Source organism: Bos javanicus, chromosome 2 (assembly GCF_032452875.1).
Source record: "Bos javanicus breed banteng chromosome 2, ARS-OSU_banteng_1.0, whole genome shotgun sequence".
Taxonomy (NCBI): Eukaryota; Metazoa; Chordata; class Mammalia; order Artiodactyla; family Bovidae; genus Bos; species Bos javanicus.
Window position 1 is genome coordinate 19301688 of NC_083869.1, and position 24926 is coordinate 19326613.

The 24926-nt window shown below is 43.1% G+C and overlaps 1 protein-coding gene and 1 pseudogene across 1 annotated transcript in view; one reads left to right on the forward strand and one right to left on the reverse strand.

The window, feature by feature from the left end:
- Nucleotides 1-24926, forward strand: part of PDE11A (phosphodiesterase 11A) — a 207440-nt gene that overhangs the window by 177009 nt on the left and 5505 nt on the right. The window lies entirely within an intron of this gene.
- LOC133258024 (uncharacterized) lies at nt 924-17736 on the reverse strand (annotated as a pseudogene).

Consider the following 24926-nt stretch of genomic DNA (forward strand, 5'->3'; position numbering starts at 1 on the left):
ATGTCCGACTCTTTGCAACCCCATGAATCACAGCACGCCAGGCCTCCCTGTCCAACACCAACTCCTGGAGTTCACTCAGACTCACGTCCATCGAGTCAGTGATGCCATCCAGCCATCTCATCCTCTGTCGTCCCCTTCTCCTCTTGCCCCCAATCCCTCCCAGCATCAGAGTCTTTTCCAATGAGTCAACTCTTTGCATGAGGTGGCCAAAGTACTGGAGTTTCAGCTTTAGCATCACTCCTTCCAAAGAAATCCCAGGGCTGATCTCCTTCAGAATGGACTGGTTGGATCTCCTTGCAGTCCAAGGGACTCTCAAGAGTCTTCTCCAACACCACAGTTCAAAAGCATCAATTCTTCGGTGCTCAGCCTTCTTCACAGTCCAACTGTCACATCCATACATGACCACTGGAAAAACCATAGCCTTGACTAGACAGACCTTTGTTGGCAAAGTAATGTCTCTGCTTTTCAATACACTATCTAGGTTGATCATAACTTTCCTTCCAAGGAGTAAGCATCTTTTAATTTCATGGCTGCAGTCACCATCTGCAGTGATTTTGGAGCCCAGAAAAATAAAGTCTGACACTGTTTCCACTGTTTCCCCATAGATTTCCCATGAAGTGATGGGACCAGATGCCATGATCTTCGTTTTCTGAATGTTGAGCTTTAAGCCAACGTTTTCACTCTCCACTTTCACTTTCATCAAGAGGCTTTTGAGTTCGTCTTGACTTTCTGCCATAAGGGTGGTGTCATCTGCATATCTGAGGTTATTGATATTTCTCCCGGCAATCTTGATTCCAGCTTGTCCTTCTTCCAGCCCAGCGTTTCTCATGATGTACTCTGCATATAAGTTAAATAAACAGGGTGACAATATACAGCCTTGACGTACTCCTTTTCCTATTTGGAACCAGTCTGTTGTTCATGTCCAATTCTAACTGTTGCTTCCTGACCTGCATACAAATTTCTCAAGAGGCAGGTTAGGTGGTCTGGTATTCCCATCTCTTTCAGAATTTCCCAGTTTCTTGTGATCCACACAGTCAAAGGCTTTGGCATAGTCAATAAAGTAGAAATAGATGTTTTTCTGGAACTCTCTTCCTTTTTCCATGATCCAGTGGATGTTGGCAATTTGATCTCTGGTTCCTCTGCCTTTTCTAAAACCAGCTTGAACATCAGGAAGTTCACGGTTCACATATTGCTGAAGCCTGGCTGGAGAATTTTGAGCATTACTTTACTAGCGTGTGAGATGAGTGCAATTGTGTGGTAGTTTGAGCATTCCTTGTCATTGCCTTTCTTTGGGATTGGAATGAAAACTGACCTATTCCAGTCCTGTGGCCACTGCTGAGTTTTCCAAATTTGCTGGCATATTGAGTGCAGCACTTTCACAGCATCATCTTTCAGGATTTGGAATAGCTCAACTGGAATTCCATCACCTCCACTAGCTTTGTTCATAGTGATGCTTTCTAAGGCCCACTTGACTTCACATTCCAGGATGTCTGGCTCTAGGTGAGTGATCACACCATCGTGATTATCTGGGTCGTGAAGATCTTTTTTGTACAGTTCTTCTGTGTATTCTTGCCATCTCTTCTTAATATCTTCTGCTTCTGTTAGGTCCATACCATTTCTGTCCTTTATCGAGCCCATCTTTGCATCAAATTTTCCTTTGGTATCTCTGATTTTCTTGAAGAGATCTCTAGTCTTTCCCATTCTGTTGTTTTCCTCTATTTCTTTGCATTGATCGCTGAAGAAGGCTTTCTTATCTCTTCTTGCTATTCTTTGGAACTCTGCATTCAGATGGAAGAGAAAGTATACACATTCAAATGTATCAGTTTTATGAAGTTTATACCCTGTCTTCCAAACTTTTGCCAAAATGATTATTAAAAAAAAAAAAACACAACCACTATATCATGGTATTCTCCTGCTTAAAAACCTCAGATTACTACCACCATCTATAAGATACCTCCCAGACTCCTGGGTTAACCCTCTCATTCTGAGGCCCCTGCCTCTTGACCTCTTGTCACGTCACCCAGGCACTTTTTGCCCCAAAGCACAGGGCTCACAAACCCTTTCAGCTGTCTTCCTTTGCCTTTGCTTATCCCTCCCTCCCTCTTCTTTTTGTCTGGAAGAAGTCACCCCAAACTGTCCCCTCCTCTGAAGCTTTTCTCCCCTCAGCACTCTACCGATCTCTGCATAACTACATGTAACCCTCTGTGTTGTGGTCATCTTTCTGTCTGTCTTTTCTGTTTTCCTTCTGCATTAGATTAGTTTCCTGGAACCATCATAGTCCTGGTTCCCAGAACAGTGCCCAGTATATTCAAACTTCTATCAGCTGAATAAACGAGTGAAGAAACAGAAGGGAAAATAATGCAACACAGGACCACAGAATTAATAAGCAGTGGAATGTACGAAGTAGGGTTATAGTGTCATTTTAAATTATTATCTATAAATACATAAAACCTTTCATCAGAGTGTGCACTGCTATATTCCTGCCCATAATCTGAAGTATATGGCCTATGCTATCTTTTTAGAGAGTGGTTTGGTTCTCATCATGGTTGAATTGGCCCTTAATTCTAGTGTAAAAAGACCAGTTTATAGCCATGAAATTTTCAGAGCTTTAACTTTTTCAACTAGGAAATACATAAAATTTTCTTTGCTTCCAGCGTTGGCTGAAAATATAGTTATTTTAAAATCCAAGTTAATAGGGAGAGCTAACACATGTACACAGATTTCAAGAAGTTTTATATATATACATACAATTTCATGAAGTTACAATACAATGAAACACTAAATTATCATGATTAAAATATAACTTTCCATTGACTTAGAAGACTTTTCAGATCCTCCAGTGCCTGACAGTTATCAAAACAAACATGAAATAGCAATGTGCTCTGCAGGACGAAGTGCTGAATAGCCGAGAGGGCGCATTATTAGAAGAACATTCACGTTCATGTCATGCCCTGCATCGGGCATGGTATGTGGCCAGTGAAGGCATCACACACCTTTGGCTATATCTCACGGTTCTTCCTGCATACCTGACATGCCAGACTGTTTGATTTTGGAGAAAGTCTTCCACCTCCAAAAAATGACTATGATTTGATAAAGCAACCAGCTCTGTGTACATTTTTTTTGTAAACAAAATGGACTTTGATTTATTTCAAGTAGCTTTTAAAAACCTTTTATTTATACAGTAGGACTCAATTTCTATTCATATGCATTTTATGAGCCCAAAACTGCCATCATGAATCTATATTAAAATGCTGGAATCTGGTTTAAAAAAAAAAGGTTCTAATACACTCCCTAATAAGGCTTTTGAGGGTAGAATTTAAGATAAGATCCGATTCTTCCTATCCAGCTGACCAGCATAAATAACTCTTTTTAAAAGTGTTTCTGCTTTGAACTTATGAAGCTAAAAATCACTTAACCCCAAGTCCATACAAGGCTTGGAATGTTGTCTTAAGTTACTTTCCAGTTCCTCTAGAAAGCATATTTTAAATGCTGATTTACCTCTTCATGGCCTCTCTTCTCCTAAGAAGAAAATGGAAAGAAGGAAGAAAGTAAGGGAGGAAAGGAGAGAGGGATGGAGTAAAGGAGGGAGGAAGGAAAGAAAAAAGGGTGGGGTGGGAAAGAGGGAGAAAGAAGAAAACTTTCATTTTTCACTAGGAAAAGAATCAAGTCCTTTTTTAAAGATTGATTTTTGCATTCTAGGGGTGCTTCTCCAAAATTTCTGCAATTTAATGTTCATTTGAAGGGTCAGCATTGTTTTTGCTCCTGGGAAGTGAGGCATGAAATAAACATAAAGTATTCTCATTATGCTGTTGCCAAACAGGTCCTCTATATTGTTTGAAATGTTTCCTAAGAGAATTCAAGGAGGCAATATCTGGATCCTCAGCTATCACTACTCTTATATTTAGTTATCAGAGCTGCAGCTGTAAGATATTAAATAAATCACTCAAGGCACATTGCCTCATCTTAACAAGCAGATGCTAAATGACAATGTGACCAGAGGGAGCCAGGCTCTCAACCTCATGTACAGTGACCATGGCAGCCCAACTGCTGTGCTCACTGTTTTTCATTATAGATGATAATTTAAAATGTTGAGTCTGTTAGGCAGTGTCTAAAACAAAGTTAAAGATGTCTATCAGACTGAGCTTTTGGAAAAGAATTTCAGTATTACAGTCCAGAAAGATACAAAGGTGTCCCTGTGTATACTATCTCAGCAAGCAGACACCTGTTGAATACTGACTCTAGTGGCCACTGGATAAGGGCTTGCTTAAATTTTAAAGTTTACAAGCATTGTAACTTGACCCCAACTCTGTGAAGGAAGAAAATACTTCATTCTGGATCCTATAATATCTATGGTCTTAGTTTTATATAGGAGGAAATGAAAAGCTACAGAAACTAACGGACTTAACCAGAGTGAAGCAGTTAGTACACAGCAGAGCCAAAATTTCAAAGCCAAGTCCTCTCAGCCTTATTTTGCTGCTTTTTCCCACCATACTGCCCCGAGGAAGTGAAAGGCAGCTCCATTTTTGTCCAGCAGAGCTGTACCTCAGACACCTCCCATTTACAAAATAAAACTCTGAGTTCTTCAGAGAGGAGGATACAAGGAGCTGAGTAGAGATTCTAGAGAGAGCAGTTCATGGAGTGCTGAATGAGCTAATAGGTTCTGTTTAGCTAGTTACCAGAGAAATACTTTCTCAGAAAGATTTTATGTTAAGTTGTCCTTGACCAAACACTTTGATCTGTGATGGAGTTGATGTTGCCAATTAACAACGGCAGATCGACCTCCCTAGTGTATTCCACACCCTTCTGGGAATTCCATTAATAAAATAACAAAGGAAAAAAATTGGAGGGGGGGGATTTTTAAAGATATAAACATTCTCGGGAAATGAAAAGAAACTGGAAGAATTTTAAGGAACTCTGATAGAAAAAGCCTACCGTGCCTTGAACAGTCTGTAAGTAAGGATGTTAACAACCTGCTGTTGAGGACCCAGAAGGAAATCGAGGATGTCAGGAGAGAAAATATATATGGCCTCAGAGAATACCTAACTCCTCAAGAGCAGATTGTAGGGACAAGTCAGGACTCACGTTCTCTTCTTCCTGTGATGCCCCCTCAAGCTGTTGTCCACATGCAAACACATTTTCATCCAGGAACACCAGTGTATTCTGCTCTAGCCACTTAACATAAACTTCAAAATGTGTTTCCAAATGCCTAACATAATTTGCACATTATCCTTTGAAATCGCAGCCTAGAATTCCAAAGAGTGACTTGTCACAATTTATTCTATCATTTCCTACTTTTTTTGGTTGTTTTGTTGTTTTTCCTAATTGAGATAATTCTAAAATGAGCACTTTTGTTCAATTTTTTTTGACTTATTTAATGCTATTAAGTGTGGTTAGAAATAGTAGTGTTGCATTCCTTAAAAAAAAAAAAAGATATAAATTCTCAAAGATAATAGAATGTAAGAGGGCATAAAATATCCTCAAAATTGGAGGCTGGAAAGGAAGTTATGTCCCAGGATGGCTGCAGAAGGGAACATCAATAGGAAGAGAACTGATCTGTCTTTCAGAAGGAGTAGGCTCAGGATGGCAAGGGTCCAGTTCAGCCAGGAGGGAGTCTATTAATTTCCTACTGCTGCCTAACAAAATACAAGAAACTGGGTGGCTTAACACACCAGAAATCTACTCTCTCACAGTTCTGGAGACTAGAAGTCAGAAATCAAGGGGTCAGCAGGGCCAATTCTTTCTGGCAGCTCTGCAAGAAAATCCATTCCATACCTCTCTCCTGGCTTCTGGAGCCCTTGGCATTCCTTGGTATGCAGCTGTGTCACTTCCATATCCACCTCTGTCTTCACATGACATTCTCCCACGTCTCTGTGTCCCTGTGTCTTCATATGACCTTCTTATAAGGACACCAGCCACTGGATTTCGGGCCCACCCTAATGCAGTTGTCTTTGTCTTACGTGTGCAGGCTCAGTTGCTCAATCGTATCTGACTCTTTACGACCTTGTAAACTATAGCCCGCCAGGCTCCTCTGTCCGTAGGATTCTCCAGGCAAGAATACTGGAGTGAGTTGCCATTTCCTACTCCAGGGGATCTTCTCCACCCAGGGATTGAACCCACGTCTCCTGTATCTCCTGCATTGGCAGGTGGATTCTTTACCACTGAGCTACCTGGGAAGCCCCTGATAACATCTGCAATGACTCTATTTTCAAATATGGTCACATTCCCAAGTACCAGGGTTAGGAATTCAGCATCTCTCTCTGTTTTTTTGAGGGGAGGGTGTGTGTCACAATTCGATCCATCGTAAAGAGACTGAAGCTTGAGCCTGGAAACAAGGAGAAGTTGGAAATGGGGTTCCTGGAGTCTCCTACTCTCCACACAGCCAGGTAAATAGCCTTTGCAGCCGCTGCCAACTCAGGAGACCAGAGGGCTCTTCTCTCAGAGCATTAACTGGGAGAACCTGTAACTGAAATTAGAAGTCTGTGGAATGACTGACTAGACCCCAGGGGGCCTCCCCATACTCCACACCCGCCGCCCCCCCCGCCCGCCCTACTTTGCACTCAAGATGCCAGAGGCCAGATAGCCCCAGAGGCAGAAAAGTGGGATTCCTCTTCAGGGAAGGAGAACAGCTGCAGAGAGAAGACCTGTGTGTACCTGCACTTAGGATTCCCTCAGTGAGAGTTTTGGCTCCCTGCAGAACGCCCTTAAGATGAAGCCTCACCACCACCCCCCCCCCCCAGCAACAACCACAGCCTCTCTGCTCCCCCGGCCCACTTTACTCACTACCCAGAACAAGTCTTTCAGTGCTGCGTGCTTAAATAATATGCTAACAGATTAGGGCCACAGCATGTTTGAAAAGAGCTTCCAATGTGAAGGAATGGAAGTGAATCAAAACGCTGAATGAAAAAGGATTTCAGAGCATACAGGAGATGCAAAAAACAAAGACAACTTCAGAAAGCCTCTCCTATCATCAAAAAGACAAGTATATTATAAATTAGGACCTAATGCCTGATGTTTTCCTTCTCCAGTACTTTCTAGTTGCTATGTCATGATTTTCTCCTCCTCTGGGACCTCCTATCCTGGGCTCTCCTGACTCCGCCCCACTGCCAGTGGCCTCCACTCAGACCTTGTTAGGCTCACAGCCTCTCCCCACTCTCACACCCTAGATTCCATCATCATAACACCCGCCTTATCTTCCTAGGGCAAATCTGACTGTGGGCCCTTCAGATCCTCCCTTCCCATCAGAGAAGAAAAAATCCAAGCTGGCGCACTGGCCTGCCCGTGCTCACCTCCTCGCCCTCCACTCTGAGCCCTCTGCTCTTGACACACCCGCCACTGTTGTTGTTGATCAGTCACCAAGTTGTGTCTGACTCTTCATGACCCCACGGCCTGCAGCACGCCAGGTTTCCCTGTCCCTCACCATCTCCTAGAGTTTGTCCAATTTCATGCTCATTCAATCGGGGATGCCACCCAACTCTGTTGCCCTCTTCTTCTGCCTTCAATCTTTCCCAGCATCAGGGTCTTTTCCAATGAGTTGACCCTTTGCATCAGGTGGCCAAAGTATTGGACCTTCAGCATCAGTCCCTCCAAAGAGTATTCAGGGTTGATTTCCTTTAAGATCAACTGGCTTGATCTCCTTGCTGTCCAGGGGACTCTCAAGAGTCTTCTCTAGCACCACAGTTCGAAAGCATCAATTCTTCTTTATTGTCCAGCTCTCACATCCATACGTGACTGCTGGAAAAACCATAACCTTGACTGTATGGACCTTTGTTGGCAAAGTGATGTCTTTGCTTTTTTACTCCCCTACTCATAGTCCAAGCCCATGTCTTTGCTCACACAGGTGCCTCTGCCAGGCCCACCCTTCCCTCTTCTCTCCAGCAAGTCCTTCTCTAACTGCAGGAATCTGCTCAGGTGACAAGCTTCCCCCAGGAGGTAGATATCCTGGTCTCCAGGGCCCACTGCATTTTCCATTATTAGCACATTATTCTCGTTTGCATTCCCTGTATCTGTTACTCAGCCGTAATACCTTCGTACACTGCATGCCCCCAACCTCCGCCTTGCCCCGGCTACAGCAGCGGTCTCTAGTTGTAACTCAGCTGCCTGCCGTGAGACCCCTCGGGGCTGCCTCCATCAGCAACACAGCCAACATAGCAACAGGATGGGGAAGGAATGGGTTATTGCAAAGCTGTTAGGAAGATCTTGCGTTTCCCGAGCATCTCGTGCCTTCCGTGTTGTCTGACATAACCCACCATTCCTGAGCTGCCCTGTGGTGGGCTTTAGCATTTCCATCTTTATTTCACGGCTGAGAAGCTAGGGAGGTTATACTTGCCGCTCAGAATCACCCCAATGAATTAGGAGGAGCTTCAGCAAATGAATGCCTCCCACCAGCAAAGGGAGGGCTAAGCCACAGAACCAGAAAATAACAGAAGAGGGAGAATGATTCTCCAAGTCCCTGACTTCACATGTCACCTGTGATCACACTATAGATGGTCTGAACAGCTGAAAAACCTAATATGACACGAGAAAGAGAGCAACAGAGACATAGAGAGAAGAAAGAGGCAGAGGGAAAAGAGAAAAGATGAACAACAAAGGCTTTTATAAATCCCCCCTCCTTACTTGTAGTGAAACCTACAGCTCCTTATCCTCCACACTATTTTCATGGTGATCACCCTGGGCTTTTAGGCTTGACTGTGAAAGTATTAATAACTCCACTGTGCTACATTTGTAAGGCATTTGGCCTTACAAAGTGACTTTCTTTTTTGGAGTAAATGCAATTGATGATAGTTAATATCAACCTTTCCAAAAGTCTGAACCAAGGGAGACAGGATTTGTGGAAATGCTTTTGGAAAAGTAAACTTTACATGCTGAAGCCCTCCATACATATGAGCCGTTATACTTGTTATTAGCATTAATAGTATCTCTAAGCCTCAGTAGCCTCAGTTGGAACTTTGGATAAAAAAATAGCGAACTGCGGGTCTCACCAAGATGTAGTGAAGCTATAACAATAACATTTCCTGGACACTTCTTGTGTGCCAGGCACTAGACTGACTTTCCAAGTCTGATTAAATTTTCTTAGCAAAATCAAGGATGGGGAAGGAATGCATTATCACAAAGCTGCTATGAAGATTTTGCATGCCTGATATAACCCACCACTCCTGAGCTGCGCTGTGGGAAACTTCAGCATTTCTGATCAAGATTGATTTAACTTTCTTAGCCATATCAAGATAGATTCTACTACCACCCCCCTTTTCATATGTGAAAGCTGAAGCTAGAGAGTTCCTATAACATGCCTAAGAGTACACAGATATTAAGTAACAGAGCTTAGATTTTTTATTTCAGCCTTCACATCTGGGCTTATGGTTGATAGCACCTTGTTGCCACCTGAGCGGCTGTGTATGCAGGCATCAGTGTACAGACCTCAGGTCCTTACTGAATCACCTGAAATGGAAACAATGCTATTGTCATACTGAAATGCTTGCCTAGAAGCAAACTTGCAAATCATCTGTAAGGGAGTGAAACCCTGAAAGTTCCCTTGTCACCTGACTTGATGGTGGCAAAGCTAGGTTTAGAAACCAAGACTTTGACCTTCGGTGTAGGGTTTGCCCTGATATACTCTGCTGCTGCTGCTGCTGCTAAGTCACTTCAGTCGTGCCCGACTCTGTGTGACCCCATAGACGGCAGCCCACCAGGCTCCCCCGTCCCTGGGATTCTCCAGGCAAGAGCACTGGAGTGAGTTGCCATTTCCTTCTCCAATGCATGAAAGTGAAAAGTGAAAGTGAAGTCGCTCAGTCGTGTCTGACTCTTAGCGACCCCATGGACTGCAGCCCACCAGGCTCCTTTGTCCATGGGATTTTCCAGGCAAGAGTACTGGAGTGGGGTGCCATTGCCTTCTCCGATATACTCCACTACCTACATATAAAATTTGAAGCATATTATCGCCAAGTTTTCAAAGCTGTCCTGAAGGAACAAAGTTTAAAAAGCATATCTGTCTGAGTAGTGATGCAGATTTCAAACACACAGCAAGCAGATGGAAGCAGGGAGTTTGTTTTAAAGGACAGCATGGTGAACCAAGATGTCTCTAAGAACAGGGGAAATGGAATGAAAAGTCAGCAAGCAAGGTAGAAAAGACAGCCCTGAGAGGGCCTGAGAAACTGAACACAAAATCTGAAGGAAGATAAATGGATAATTTAACAGCCGTTCAGTTTTTAAGAAAGACAAAGAACAAGCTACATTGCATCAGAAAAGGCCTAGAAATGATGATGGATGGGGCCCTTCAAATGAGTGGTGAACACAACAGAATCACAGTCGCCTGCACAATTCCCAGCTGAGGGCAAATTTGAGGAACTAAATAAGGATATGAGACTGATACGGATTGAAGAGTTTTTCAAAATCCATTTAATGGCCAGGCAGGGGACATTGATTGCTTTTCAGAGGAAATGTTTAGAATCAATGAGTAGTCGGCCCTTATCGGAATGTGGACGGGGGAGAGGGACCGAGGCTTACAACATTAGCATGCTGTGCATTAAGGTACTGAGATAATTGTTGAATTATGGTAGCAAAGCACTAAATTATTTTGATCTTTATGAAATAAGTATTTCTCTTTTTTATCCTGTACTCGTGAGCTTTATGAACAATGAAATGACTTGCTAGTTGAGTAATTCTGATGCATGATCAAAGGTTGCTAATTCTATTATCAGTGCATGTTAAACTTTTAAATAAAATAGTTTAGTCTTAAATAGTTGATACATGCCCAGTGAACAAAATTCACAAAAGGCACAAAAGTATTAGAGAGAAGACGTACTGCCTCATACTTCTGTCCCCCGGTCACCCAGGTCTTCTCCCTCAGGGCAACCACTGTTACCCAATTTCATCCAAAGATAATCTATGTAGAAGCAGAAATATAGTGTTTTTTTAGCTTTTTCTTTTATTCAGATATAGTTGGTGTATAATACACATATGGATATACACACACACGTATATGTGTGTATATATCTATATATACACATATATGAATGTCTATCCTGCTCCATACATTATTTTTTTTACCCTTAATATATTTTTGAGATTACTCCTTTTTCATGTCCAGACAGCAGCTATCTCATTAGTTTTGATGGCTGCAGAATATCAGATTTTAAAGATGTAAAAATGAGTTATTTAATCAATAACTATTATTTCTGAACACTGACGTTGTTTCTAATGATTTGCTATTAACAGAGTGCTATAAATATCCTTGTAAATGCATCATCTTCATACTTTACTTATAAAATAAATATCTAGACGTGGAATAACTGGGCACTTGGCATATGGGCATTGGGAATTTTGATAGATATTGCCAACTTTCTCTCTGTGGAGTTGGAACCAATTTATATTTCCACCAGCGATGGCTGAGGTGCCTCTTCCTCTATACTCTTACCAAGACAAGCTATTATCAAACTTCTTGAATGCTGCCAATATGATGGTGCAAAATCTATCTCGTTATAGTTTTAATGTGTATTTTCCATACCATAAATGAGTTTGATCATGTTTTTAGTATAGATTTATTTACTTAGGAGTAATTGTATTTTTTTCTATAAATGCTCCACATTTTGCCCTTTTTTTATTGGGCTGGTGGTCTTTTCTTATTTATTTGTAGGAGCTCACTGCATATTAAAGAAATAGACTTTTATCTGTAGCAAAAGTGGCAATTCCACTCCCCCCAGGTTGTCATTTATCTTTTCACTTTTCACTCTGTTTATGCTATACAGAAATACATTGATTTTATGTAGTCAAACTCGTCTCCTATGACTTCTGGATTTTATCATACAGATCATGACTTTCCCATTCCAAAATTAGAAATTCTTTAAATTCTCAGAACTTCTTTCAGTACTTTATGGTTTCATTTTTTATATTATATCTGTGACTCATCTGGTTTTACTTTATTGTGTTGGATACAAAGTTTGTAGATGGCTACCCAGTTTTCCCATCAGTTTTTTCCTAATCTTTTCCCCTATGATTTAAAAGATCACCTTCATCATATACCAAATTCCCTTAAACAATTCTAGTTTAACTCTTTCTATTCCGTTCTATTACTCTCTCTGCCTAGTCATGCTGTTTTAATTAATATTGCTTTAGATAATATGTATGTGTGTGTGTGTGTATATATATATATATATTTTTTTTTTTGGCTGTGCTGGCTCTTTACTGCGGGGCTACTCTCTCGTTGTCTTGTGAGGGCTTCTTACTGCACTGGCTTCTCCTGCCGTGAAGCATGGGCTCTAGGGGATGAGGGCTTCAGAGCTGTGGCAAGTGGGCTCAGCAGTTGCAGCTCCCGGGCTCTAGAGCACAGACTCGGTAACTGTAGCTTATCAGCTTAGTTGCTCTTTAGCATGTGGGATCCTCCTGGACTAGGGATCGAACCCGTGTTTCTCTCATTGGCAGGCGGATTCTCCGTCACTGAGTCACTGAGGCAGTCCCTAGAATATACTTTAATGATAAGCCTAGTTTCACCTTCCCTGTTTCTCTTTCAGTAGTTTCTAAGTATTCTTGCTTATTTTTCCATAGAAGCTCTGTAATTTAGTTCAAAAACAAATCTAGTTTGTCTCTTTATTGGGATAAATGATCAACAGCTGAAGGTTAAATGAATACAAAACTTCCCAACATTGAGATGAAAAATGGTGCCTATTAGGAAGTTTTTGTTCATAATATTCTAATATTCTCTTCGTTAAACTGGACTTTAAAATTTAATTTAAAAATATTCAGAGTATTCGTCCTGCTGTTCCCACACATAAAAACTTTCCCCATATCTTAGTTTTGGGGAGAGTTAACAATATAATACAGAGAAGGCAATGGCACCCCACTCCAGTACTCTTGCCTGGAAAATCCCATGGGCAGAGGAGCCTGGTGGGCTGCAGTCCATGGGGTCACTAAAGAGTCAGACGACTGAGCGACTTCACTTTCACTTTTCACTTTCATGCATTGGAGAAGGAAATGGCAACCCGCTCCAGTGTTCTTGCCTGGAGAATCCCAGGGACAGGGGAGCCTGGTGGGCTGCCGTCTATGGGGTCGCACAGAGTCGGACATGACTGAAGCTACTTAGCAGCAGCAGCAGCAATATAATAAAGAAGCCACAATAGCGTCTCTTCCTCAGATCTTAAAGCTGACCCCTTTCTATGGACAAAATGCCAGCTAATGATACACCCAGTGGAATGTGTAAAATATTCTTTGTCTTCTTATTCTTTCTCCCCCAAATCTTTATTTATCATGCTGTAAAATTAATAAAAAGTAGTTTCTCTTGCCATATGGAAAGAGACCACTAAAATAATAGAGGATTTTTGTCTCCAAGGATGTTCATCTAAAGACAAGCATCCCTCATGGATACTTTGGTTCTGATTCTCTATTGTTCTAGGGCAGTAGGATACACAGCCTTTGATGGCTCCCTCCCTGTCTCAGATCTGAGCCCTGGTTGGTGCTGACAACAAGGACCACCTTTAAACTCACAAGAAATGCTCAGGCATCATGAGATTTGCCCTGCACACACCAAGCAGTTCATTAGTACAAATATCAGGTAAAAAACAGAAGAGCAAGTGTTAATAGGGTATTATAGAATCCATTCTTGGAGGTACCTTGATAGTTTACTCAGAAAACCACTCACAGCAAGAGCAAGGAACTCCACATTTTTACAACCCTTTCTGACTCAATGGACATAAATTTGAGCAAACTCCAGGAGATAGTGGAAGACAGGGAAGCCTGGCATGCTGTAGTCCATGGGGTCACCAAGAGCTGGACACCACTGAGCAACTGAATAGCAACAACCCTCTCCCACACAGGCACCCTAGCTGTTATGTTTAGAGAACCTTGAGCCCAAGCTTGTGAGAAGTATACAGAAAGTACATAGTAAACACATGCTTGCAGCTCAACAAACTAAAATTTTTTAATGGTTCTTTTTACACATTGAAATTTGCAAAAACAATAGATGATATATATGTCTATGGCATCTCAAGTGGCATAGTTTTACCGGGAAATATTTCGGTGAATGGAGAGGTAGATTGTTACCATGTGGCTGTGTTTTACTTACATGTTCCAACCACCGCTTACATGAGGCCCCATTCATCAAAGCCTATGGCTTCTGGGTCAGCAGCTTATTCCTTCCAAGTCCAGATGTTGCCTACACAATGAACATGATTGATTAGCTACCAACGCGCTCTGAAAACCCGACCAACAGGGTAACGTAGGACAGTCTCCTAGAGGGGCTCATTATAGCAGAAGAAGCGGTCCTCCTTGCTCCTGTGCACAGGAGCCTCTTCAGGCTTGCCTGTGATTTACTACTTCAAACCCTCATTTTATTTTCCCAGGGTAAGCTCGAGTAGACGAGTCACAGATAAAAGACTCACTGTCTACACCTAATGCTTGGGAAGTGGTGCTTTTTCATTCCTTAGTGAGGCCTCCTCCCTCCTGGGACTTTGTCCCCTAACAGTGCTGAGGACACTGGAGCAGAAAAGTTGCACCACCGCCCAGACGCTGCGGCCACTTGTGAGACGCAGGCGCTACCAGCGTCCTAGTTGAGATCCCTGGGGGAGACTCCATAGGCTCTGTCCTCAGCCTGCAGCATTCCAGGTCTGCTGTACACTTACCCATGGAAACGCTGACCCTTTTAAGTCGATTTTCCCCAGTCTCAGGTTCCTTATCTGTCAAAACAGGGCCAACATCACGATCTCTGCATTGCTGCGAGGTTTAACGAGCTCACATCTGGAGGGGCCCTAGAATGGCACATGGACACAGAACACATTCAGTACTCAGAAGCTATTAGTCCACTTTGGCCAAATGTGTTTTACTGTCTGTCACTGAGAGCAAGTGTGTGGCCTCAGAACAGACCCAGCCCCGTTTCATTCAGTTGAACGTGGTTTATATTGAACGTGGTATTGAACGTGGTTTATCAAAGTGTAACATGTTCCATTTGCCACAGGCCCCACCTCTCCCAGCTATATCTCCCAGCCTATTTCATTCATTAACTTTACTGGCTTGGCTGGGTAGACATTGAGTTTAAGATGCAGGGACAGCAGAGCCTGGTGGGCTGCTGTCTATGGGGTCGCACAGAGTCGGACACGAATGAAGTGACTTAGCAGCAGCAGCAACCCTATATTGTGGAAATAACAATGCTATTAATCCAAGGAGACTAAATTCCTGCCTCATTAATTCCTAATGTTAATGTAATTTATAAATATAAATTTTCTACAAAGCAATCCCTTGAACATATAAATAAAATAAAAGTGAAACAAGTAACCTCTGAGAGATTAAGAAGAGAAAGAAAAGAGGGAGAGAAAATTGCAATAGAGTATTTTCTCTTTTACACGCACTACTAATCTGCTTCAAACCTTGGAGAGAAAATGATCTCATTCTAAGTTATTACTCGGAGAAGGCGATGACACCCCACTCCAGTACTCTTGCCTGGAAAATCCCATGGACGGAGGAGCCTGGTAGGCTGCAGTCCATGGGGTCTCGAAGAGTCGGACGTGACTGAGTGACTTCACTTTCACTTTTCACTTTCATGCATTGGAGAAGGAAATGGCAACCCACTCCAGTGTTGTTGCCTGGAGAATCCCAGGGACGGGGAGCCTGGTGGGCTGCCGTCTATGGGGTCGCACAGAGTCAGACACGACTGAAGTGACTTAGCAGCAGCAGCAGACCGTGCCCTTAGGATTCCAAATATAGATCTGCCTCATTCTTACCCTGGATTCCAATGAACTTGCTTGCCCTCCTCAAACCAAGTATTACCTCTGTGGCTTTATCGTCTTTACTTACGATTCCTATCTGAGTAATTCTGTCACATTATTTAGATTTTAAGTTCTCAAATATCACTAACAAAACAGAAAGCTCTGACAGTAATTTTTGGCACTTGCAAAAATCAGACACAGACAATCTGCTATTGCTGAATAGATCCTACAGCTGTTACTGCTGTTAGGAATCTGCCGAGTTAAGATCACATATAGAAAAAGAGTTTTCTCAGCTGGAAAGAGAATCTCACCTGATGTGATAAAAGTGGAGTAATACTGAACTACCACTAAGGCGAAAGTAAAAACAGCTAGTTGCTGTTTTTCCTGTCTGAGTTCACTTGATCATTAGGAACAATCCAGGCTAAACGCATGCCAAGTCACCCCAGACCTCTGAGCGTTCCTTCCTTGCAAGGTGAAATCCCATAGCTCTGCTGACTCACTACTAGGAGAGTTGGCAGTCTCTGCTGGTGTCCTGAGTCCCCATAGCATGGGAGACTAAGACTCACCAGCCTTTAAAACCTTTTAAAGAGTCTATTTGGCAGACTCTAGTGGTTCAAGGATAAGGGAGATAAGTGCTAGCTGGTCCCTGACTCTAATGAACTTGGGTGGAGAAGGCTGACCCTTGAGTATTAGCAGCAACTTTTAAAAAATGTTCATTTATTTTTGGCTGTGCTGGGTCTTCATTGCTGCGTGCAGGCTTTTTCTAGTTGCAGAGAGTGGTGTCTACTCTCTAGCTACCATGTGCAGGCTTCTCATTGCTGTGGTTTCTCTTGTGCAGCAGGGACTCTAGGCACACAGGCTTCAGTAGTTGCTGCACGTGGGCTCAGCAGTTGCAGCTCACCAACTCCAGAGCGCAGGCTCAGTAGTTGTGGTTCATGGGCTTAGTTGCCCTGCAGCATATGGGATCTTCCCTGACCAGGGATTGAACCAGTGTCTCTTGCATTGCAAGGCGGATTCTTAAAACTCCAGGGAAGCCCAGCAGCAACTTTTTATGTTGGGAAAATTGAGACTCCCTTATGGCAGCCACCAGTTCAAAGTCTAGTAGGGGATTTCAACCTCAAGTAGTTCCTGCAGGTGACAGAGAACAATAAGGGACAATGGCCAAAGACCCAGTGTTTGGAGCTCAGAGACTCCCTCAATTGAGTTTGAGCAGAAATGGGAATTTGCTGGTTTAAGCAGCCAGGAAACTTAGAGGTACAGCTGACTGGGTGGCATGTGGACAGATCCAGAGGATTCAAAGGCCATCATAAGACAGATGCCCCCATTTCTCTGCCTCTAGCTAGGTATGTTTTGCCTTCATTCTCAGCCAAGCTTTCCTCACACATCCTGGCAGCAATAAGGTCACATGTTCATTCTAGGTATTATCACACCAAGAGAAAGAAGGAAAAGAAAAGCTCATTTCCAGTAGTTCCAGGGGAAACCTTGCAAGACCTTTGATTTCCTTAGCTTGGGTCACATCCGATCCACATCTCTATGTCAATCACTGGTGTTGGTCAGGCCTGAATGATGTACCCACTCAGAGCACATGGAGTGAACTGTTCCCTGAGGGAGGGTAAGAGGACAGTATCTAGCCTCTGCTGCCTACTACAGTTCACTTATAACCCACTGCCAAAGAAACTTGTCTCACAACTCCTCGATACAAAGATCAATGTGTCCAAGTATCAAGATGGTTAGAACCTTTTGACACATACACAAGTAGCCATAAAATAGAGACCTACATCCTGACATCAATTCTCTCAATCAGGAATTGCATGTGGTACTAGTAACAGAGATCTGCAATCATAATTCAGTTCAGTTCACTCACTCAGTCGTGTCTGGCTCTTTGCGACCCCATGGACTGCATTATGCCAGGCTTCCTGGCCATCACCAACTCCCAGAGCTTGCTCAAACTCATGTCCATTGAGTTGGTGATGCCATCCAACCATCTCATCCTCTGCTGTCCCCTTCTCCTCCTGCCCTCAATCTTTCCCAGCATCAGGGTCTTTTCCATTGAATCAATTCTTCACGTCAGGTGGCCAAAGTATTGGAGTTTCAGCTTCGGCATCAGGCCATCCAATTGAATACTCAGGACTGATTTCCTTTAGGATGGACTGGTTGGATCTCCTTGCAGTCCAAGGGACTCTCAAGAGTCTTCTCCAACACCACAGTTCAAAAGCATCAATTCTTTGGTATTCAGCTTTCTTTATAGTCCAACTCTCACATCCATACATGACTACTGGAAAAACCCATAGCTTTGACTAGATGGACCTTTGTGGGCAAAGTAATGTTTCTGCTTTTTAATATGCTGTCTAGGTTGGTCATAGCTTTTCTTCCAAGGAGCAAGCATCTTTTAATTTCATAGCTGCAGTCACCATCTGAAATCACAATCGCTTCAACAAAATAGAAATTTACTTTTCTCTCTGATAATAATAATGCAAATAAGTCAATTCTAGGTTTCTATGATATGGCAGTTCCATAACAGTCAGAGACCCAGGCCCTGTTTATCTTCCCTTAGGATGTGGCTGCCATACTCAAGATTGCCTCATGGTCACAAGATGGTCACTGTGGCTCTAACCATCATGTTAATATTCCAGCAGCAAGAAGGAGAGAGGGGCAAGGACAAGAAGATGCACCTCCCAAATGAATATACTCTCATTTAAGAGTCTTCTCAGAAGCTTTTTTTCTAAATTCTTCTTGCTCCTCCCTGGCCATTCCTAAGCTTTGCTGTTGTTACTTTTTAATTGCTAAGTCATGTCTGACTCTTTTATGACCCCGTGGACTGTAGCTGCCATGCTCCTCTGTCCCTGAGATTTTCCAAGCAGGACTGCTGGAATGAGTTGCCCTTTCCTTCTTCAGGGAAGCTACCCGACCCAGGGATCAAACTCAAGTCTCCTATATTGGCCACAGATTCTTTACCACTGACCAACCAGGGAAGTCCCTAAGCTTAAGGGAGGCTAAAATGCTTACTGGAAAGGCAACTAGCAATCTCTGATAGAGATACCACAGCCCTGGTGGAGTAAATGACTCCCTCCCCAAATGGGAAAGAAGTCATAAGCCTTTTAAACTCCATCGTGTTCTAGCCTGGGGAAAACCCAGCAGTACATGGTGCCTGGAGCAGGTACATGTGTGACATATATAAACGATTATTATTAATTTTCCAGCCTGAGCCAATTACACACTAAAGGTTTGTTTTAAAGGTAGTATATTTAATATGAATGTCTACAAACATTTATCCAGGAGTCTTGGTTCACTTCTGTGTTCACCATTATTGTTTGATTATTTGTTTTTCGAAGCAAGTTTTAAAATCTGCTGGAAGCCTCCCGTGGTAGTTAATACATTATCTTAAGCAATTTAATGCAAATTAATTTTAATTTTTACACAACCTTGAGTTTCAGAGGCCATTGAACTGGGGAGGGAAGGAGTGAGGTTTAGGAGGAATCTGTTTGCTGCCTCCCATCTGGACCCCACAGCCAGCTCCATCTGCTCTCACATGTAGTAACTAACACTTCGGCTACTCCCTTGCCAAACACACCATGTGGAAGTTAGCTTATTTTTTTACTCAGAAAAATGGTAAAATGCACAAAAAAGTGTGCACTTCAGGTTTTCTAGAAGACCCAACGGGATTATTTTAGTGTTTGGTAATTCGGTTTTGTACTGCAATGCAAATTTTCCATTCAGCTTTATGGTTCTTTTTTTGTTTTATTTCTGGGTTTCATTACCTTTTAATGCCACAATTCTCCTTTTCTAGTAGGGTCTTGCAACACATTCATATCATATAGGAGCCACCGAAAGGTTCAGGGTAGAGAGCAGCAGGCTCAGATGAATGGTTTTGATTGACCAGGATAGCTGCAATGAGAGTTCATTGGACGGGACTCAAGGGAAGCAGGGAGCCCAGGCAGGGTCAGTGGAGAAGGTGAGGGTCGCCTGAGCTTGGGCGATTCAAATGGCGCTAGACTGACACACGGGGGCACTTTGGAAGCAGGATTGAGAGGACTTGGTGATAGTCTGGATGCCGGGGAAGACAAAGATGTAATGGACGACCTGTAGATTGCCGGGCTGGGCAGTTGGGTGGAGATGCTAATACTTAATTCCCTGAGGGAGTAACCCTGACAGCAGAGGTGGGTTCACAGGAAGGCAATGAGTTGAGTTCAGGACAATTCACGATGTGGCCTTTACAACATGACGGAGGAGTAGAAGGCTAACAAGCCAAATGGGATTCTTAGCAACTACATCATTGCAACATGGCATGTAAAATTCAGGAATATGGCAGATGCAATCGGGACTAATCCTTACCTTTGAGAACCAGGAAAGATTAGCAGTTCAACAGTTCACTAATTGAAAAGTTGGGATTTGCTGCACAATTGGCCACTTCTCTCTGAAGTCACAAACCTTCAGTCGAAGCCTTCTTGTTTCTTGGAGATGCTCTTTATGCATGTGAGTGGCCAGTCTTGAGAATTCTAAATAATTTCAGGTCCTGCCACCACTCGCTTGCATTCTTGCTTCTCCTGTTGAAGGTTTGAGCAGAGATGACACCAGCTGGTCATGCCACCAATGACTTTCCATTTCAAAATGCCAACCCCCAAGTGGGCTTTTGGACATTTTCAATGAGGAAGTTAAATGATCATGGTTGTAAGTAATCACATCTTTATTACAAGGATATTGCCTCAAACAAGACATTTAAGAGGGGCTCCAAGTCTATTTTTAAATTTTACCCCCCCAAATCGGTATTTTAAAAATATTTTAATTTCTCTTTTCTCTACCATGCCATCATATCTGTTAGTTTCTGATTATTTCTCTTGAGTAGGGTGGGGAATGGAGGAAATCAGAAAATACAGTTCTTATTGCCAACACCCTGGGAATATATGAATCAACAATAGGAAGTAAAAACCATCTTCTCTCTTTGGCCTTTAAAAAAAAATAAATAGCCAGCTCAGATAATTGCCTCAAAGTTTTTTTAAAAGGTATTAATGATGTAGTTGGACATTTTCAGGTTCAAAGGAAGTCTTTGAACTGCCTTTAGTTTGGTGGGGTTCCTCTCTGCCCCTTTTCAGCAAGAATGTAGGAGTAGGGACTTCTTCTAAGAGCACAGCTTTCTGTTGGCTTCCTCCCCTGGAGTGCATCTGCCTCCATCGATCCAGCAATTGAGTTCAGAGAAGTGACTGTGGTTGACTGAGAAGCACACACGGGCCAGATGATGGCAGATGTAGATCCTGGTGGCAGAGGGAAAGCAAGGCCAAAATCTGCCTCCCAGCAGCTTAGTGAGCTGGTATAAACACGGTCTCAGGAATTATGGCAGTAAGACAGAATACTGTATTCATTTCCCAAGGGGGTCATGCTGGGGTTGTTTTTATAGCAGGATTTTGTAGCAGGTCAGAACGTCCTGACCCTACTCATCCTGACCTTCCCCTGTCTTCCTGCCACTGCTCTGTGGGCAGGGTGGAGGAGGGCTGCTGTTCCCAGAGCTAGAGATCTAAAGATATAGGCCTTGTTTCCACTCTCCCTTGGAGCTCATGGGCTGGGACCCAAGACAGAGTTGTTTAAAACCAATGTTAGCAACTTCCACTGCTGGACCATAGTAATAGGGGGGATAAAACACCAAAAAAACACAAAACAAAACAGAAAAATACACAAAACAAGTTTCAGACAGTGGACAACAGCCACATAATACAGATTCATGAGAAAGGGGAACAAATGAAATGGGCCCGCCAGGTGTCCCAGCTTACTCCCTGTGGGGAGTGACCAGGCTACAGCACAGGGAGGGGCACCCAGGCAGAGTCAGGGGTCTCACTGAGATAAGGAGGCAGAATCAGGAGTCGAGGGAGGCCAAGGAGGTGAGCGTTCTGGGAAGAGTGGCAGAGAAGAGACGGCTGCGTGAGACAGCTCCGGAGATCTGCAGTGGCCCCTTGAGTCTTTGTGCTGTTCGCTCCCTGCACGTGAGGAAACCACTGAGGCTGGAAAGATCTAGCAAAAAGGAGCAAGCAGAGTAATCCTCAGAGTTCACACGGGCAGGGAAGTAGTCCATGCTTCCACCACCCAGAATTTTAGAGAAAAACCTTGAAATATATGATGTTCTGGGCACAGTTCTCAGAAGATTACTGTCTTAGTAATGGGGCCAAATTAGCCCTAGACTAAAGTTTGCTCCAGATCCACCAAGGGAAGCTTAAAGACAAGCCTCAAAGGATCATGTTATTTCTAAGTAACCTAAATGCTTTCCCCAATAAAACTGCTGCTGCTGCTGCTGCTAAGTCGCTTCAGTCGTGTCCAACTCTGTGCGACCCCATAGACAGCAGCCCACCAGGCTCCCCCGTCCTTGGGATTCTCCAGGCAAGAACACTGGAGTGGGTTGCCATTTCCTTCTCCAATGCATAAAAGTGAAAAGTGAAAGGGAAGTTGCTCAGTTGCGTCTGACTCTTAGCGACCCCACGGACTGCAGCCTACCAGGCTCCTCCATCCATGGGATTTTCCAGGCAAGAGTACTGGAGTGGGTTGCCACTGCCTTCTCCGCAATAAAACTGAGCAATGTTTAAAGTAATGAAAAAAAAAAAAAAAATCCAGCACACATCCCCTGAAGAACAGAATGGCTACCCATTCCAGGATTCTTGCCTGGAGAATTCCATGGACAGAAGAACCTGGCAAACTACAGTCCATGGGGTCACAAGAGTTAGACATGACTGAGAGACTAACATTTTCACTTTTTTTAATATATGTACATAATATACATACTTATACTGACATAGGCATAAAATGTTTCTTGAAGGATACCCAAGAAACTGGTAATATCAGTTGCCTCTAGGAACAGAAACGGAATCTCTGGGACAGGGGGTGAAGGGAGATGTTTAACACTATACATATGGGACCCTTTGTATTCACTAGACTACATGTCTAGTGAATGTATGACTTATTCATAAAATATAGAATAAAATGTATGTGCTGGTCACAAGTGGGCTCACGAGTGGAGCCTGACTGGAATCAGGAAGGACGTGAGGCCCCTCAGCCACCCGGATGGCCAGATGCCTCCAGCTGTGTCCCCAGGGTGTAGAGGGTCCTGTCAGTGATGGGCCACCAACAGGGTGGGGGAGCTGAAGTGGCTTGGGAGCCCCCAGGATATCCATATATAGCCCAAGTTGGGTTTTGAGGTCAGTAAATCAACCCTAACCTACACCTGGAGGTGCACAGGAGTCACTGGTTTACTGCTCAGTTCAGTTCAGTTCAGTTCAGTCGCTCAGTCGTGTCCGACTCTTTGCAACCCCATGAACTGCAGCATGCCGGGCCTCCCTGTCCATCACAAACTCCCGGAGTCCACCCAAACCCATGTCCACTGAGTTGGTGATGCCATCCAACCATCTCATCCTCAGTCATCCCCTTCTCCTCCTGCCCTCAATGTTTCCCAGCATCAGGGTCTTTTCCAATGAGTCAGCTCTTCGAATCAGGTGGCCAAAGGATTGGAGTTTCAGCTTCAGCATCAGTCCTTCCAATGAACACCCAGGACTGATCTCCTTTAGGATGGACTGGTTGGATCTCCTTGCTCAGTAGATTTGGGTTTAAAGGGAGAGCACCCAGAGGACTAGAACTGTTAGGTTGGTTACAGGGATACATAGCTCAGTAGAAAGAATGACGTTCTAAAATCAGGATGAAGAGGAAATTGGACACACCCACCCAGGGAGGACATGAGTTTACTACCTCTGGACATGTCTAAACACTGAAAGGTCACACGGAGGGGATGTCACAGAAGGGACTCAGCATCCCACAGTGGATGGCACCACGCACATAATGTTTAGTATCCCTCTGTGTGTGTGTGGAGAGTGAGCAGAAGGGTGACATGTCCCTTTTCTCTTTTGCTAAGAGAAGAGTTAGTCAAACAAGACAGATAACCAGTAACATTTGCACAGAATTTATTGGGTATCACTCACTGATGAGAAGTTCGTAGGAATACCTGTATCTTTCTAAATACTAGGAGCAATTCTCTTGCTGATGGTACGTTGCATGTAATCACCGTAAACCTTGGAATTTAGATTTGTGGATCATGCCTTGCCTTCCTAATATTCTAATAGTTCCATATTCTCCCAGCTAAGTGCATTTCTGTGTAACAAATTTATAGTGTAAGAATTATTCTTTAAGATGAAGTTCTTGCTCCCTTTGCCTAGAACCAGCACCTGACTAGAAGAAAATGATATTCCAGTATGGCAATTCTGTATTTAAGGAGAGTATGAAATAAAGAGAAAAAGGAATACTGAGAAATATATACCACCCCCTCAAAAATTTTTATATTCAACACAAAGACAGCAAGACAGAGAACAAAGAGCTAGACAAAAGAAAGCAATCTGTTTGGGGCTAAGCCAAATAAATTTAAATAGTTTTAGAAATAAATTGGTGGAGTAATTTGAATCATGGGCAGGTGCTATGAATGTAATTTAGTAAATGCTCGGGAACCTGCCAAGGAAGAGAAAAATGTGTTGCTTTTGAGATCATTTCCCAGCAGCTTCATAAAAGAAAACTGATTACAGGAATTTAATAAGTAAAACAGAGCCAGAACTATAGTAATCAAATGAGTTTTTAATTACATTTCATGCAGAAAAAAATTCCAATTTGTGCTCCTGGGATTAAAAAAAAAAGTTTAGAGAAATGCTTTTGTAGCAGGAAAATAACATAAACACTAATTTCCATAGGAATTATAGTGGTCGGTTTAATTAAAAGGCTTGATCAGAGCAAAGAGGAGCCAGTGCCAAACTATACTAAAAGCCATGGCATTCATCGCCCCCTCTCACACTATTGTCTAAATAAAATCACTGCACTGAGCAGAAAACAGGCACCTGCATTTTTCTCATGATGTAAAGGGGATTTTGATTACTGCCTGAATTATCATGTTGCTGTGATTTATTATCATATGGAATAACGAATACATCCAATTTCAAAGTAGACGTCATTGCTTGGTGTGATAAATATCACGATGATGTGCTCTGTCTGGGGGACGTGAATGTGAAGGGGCTCCACCTGGGCCAGGGTGGAGTGCTCGCTGCTCAGCAGGCTCCCTGATTATTTCTGGACTTCCAGCCCTCGCTTAACTTCCATCTAGTCACATCACACTTGTATCTCTGAAACTCCCCAGAGTGGAATCGTATTTAGGGAATGCTTCTGGTCTTCCTAACACACTGCAGTCATGATCAGGGTAGTCCATCCTCAACAGAAACAGCTCTTCTTCCT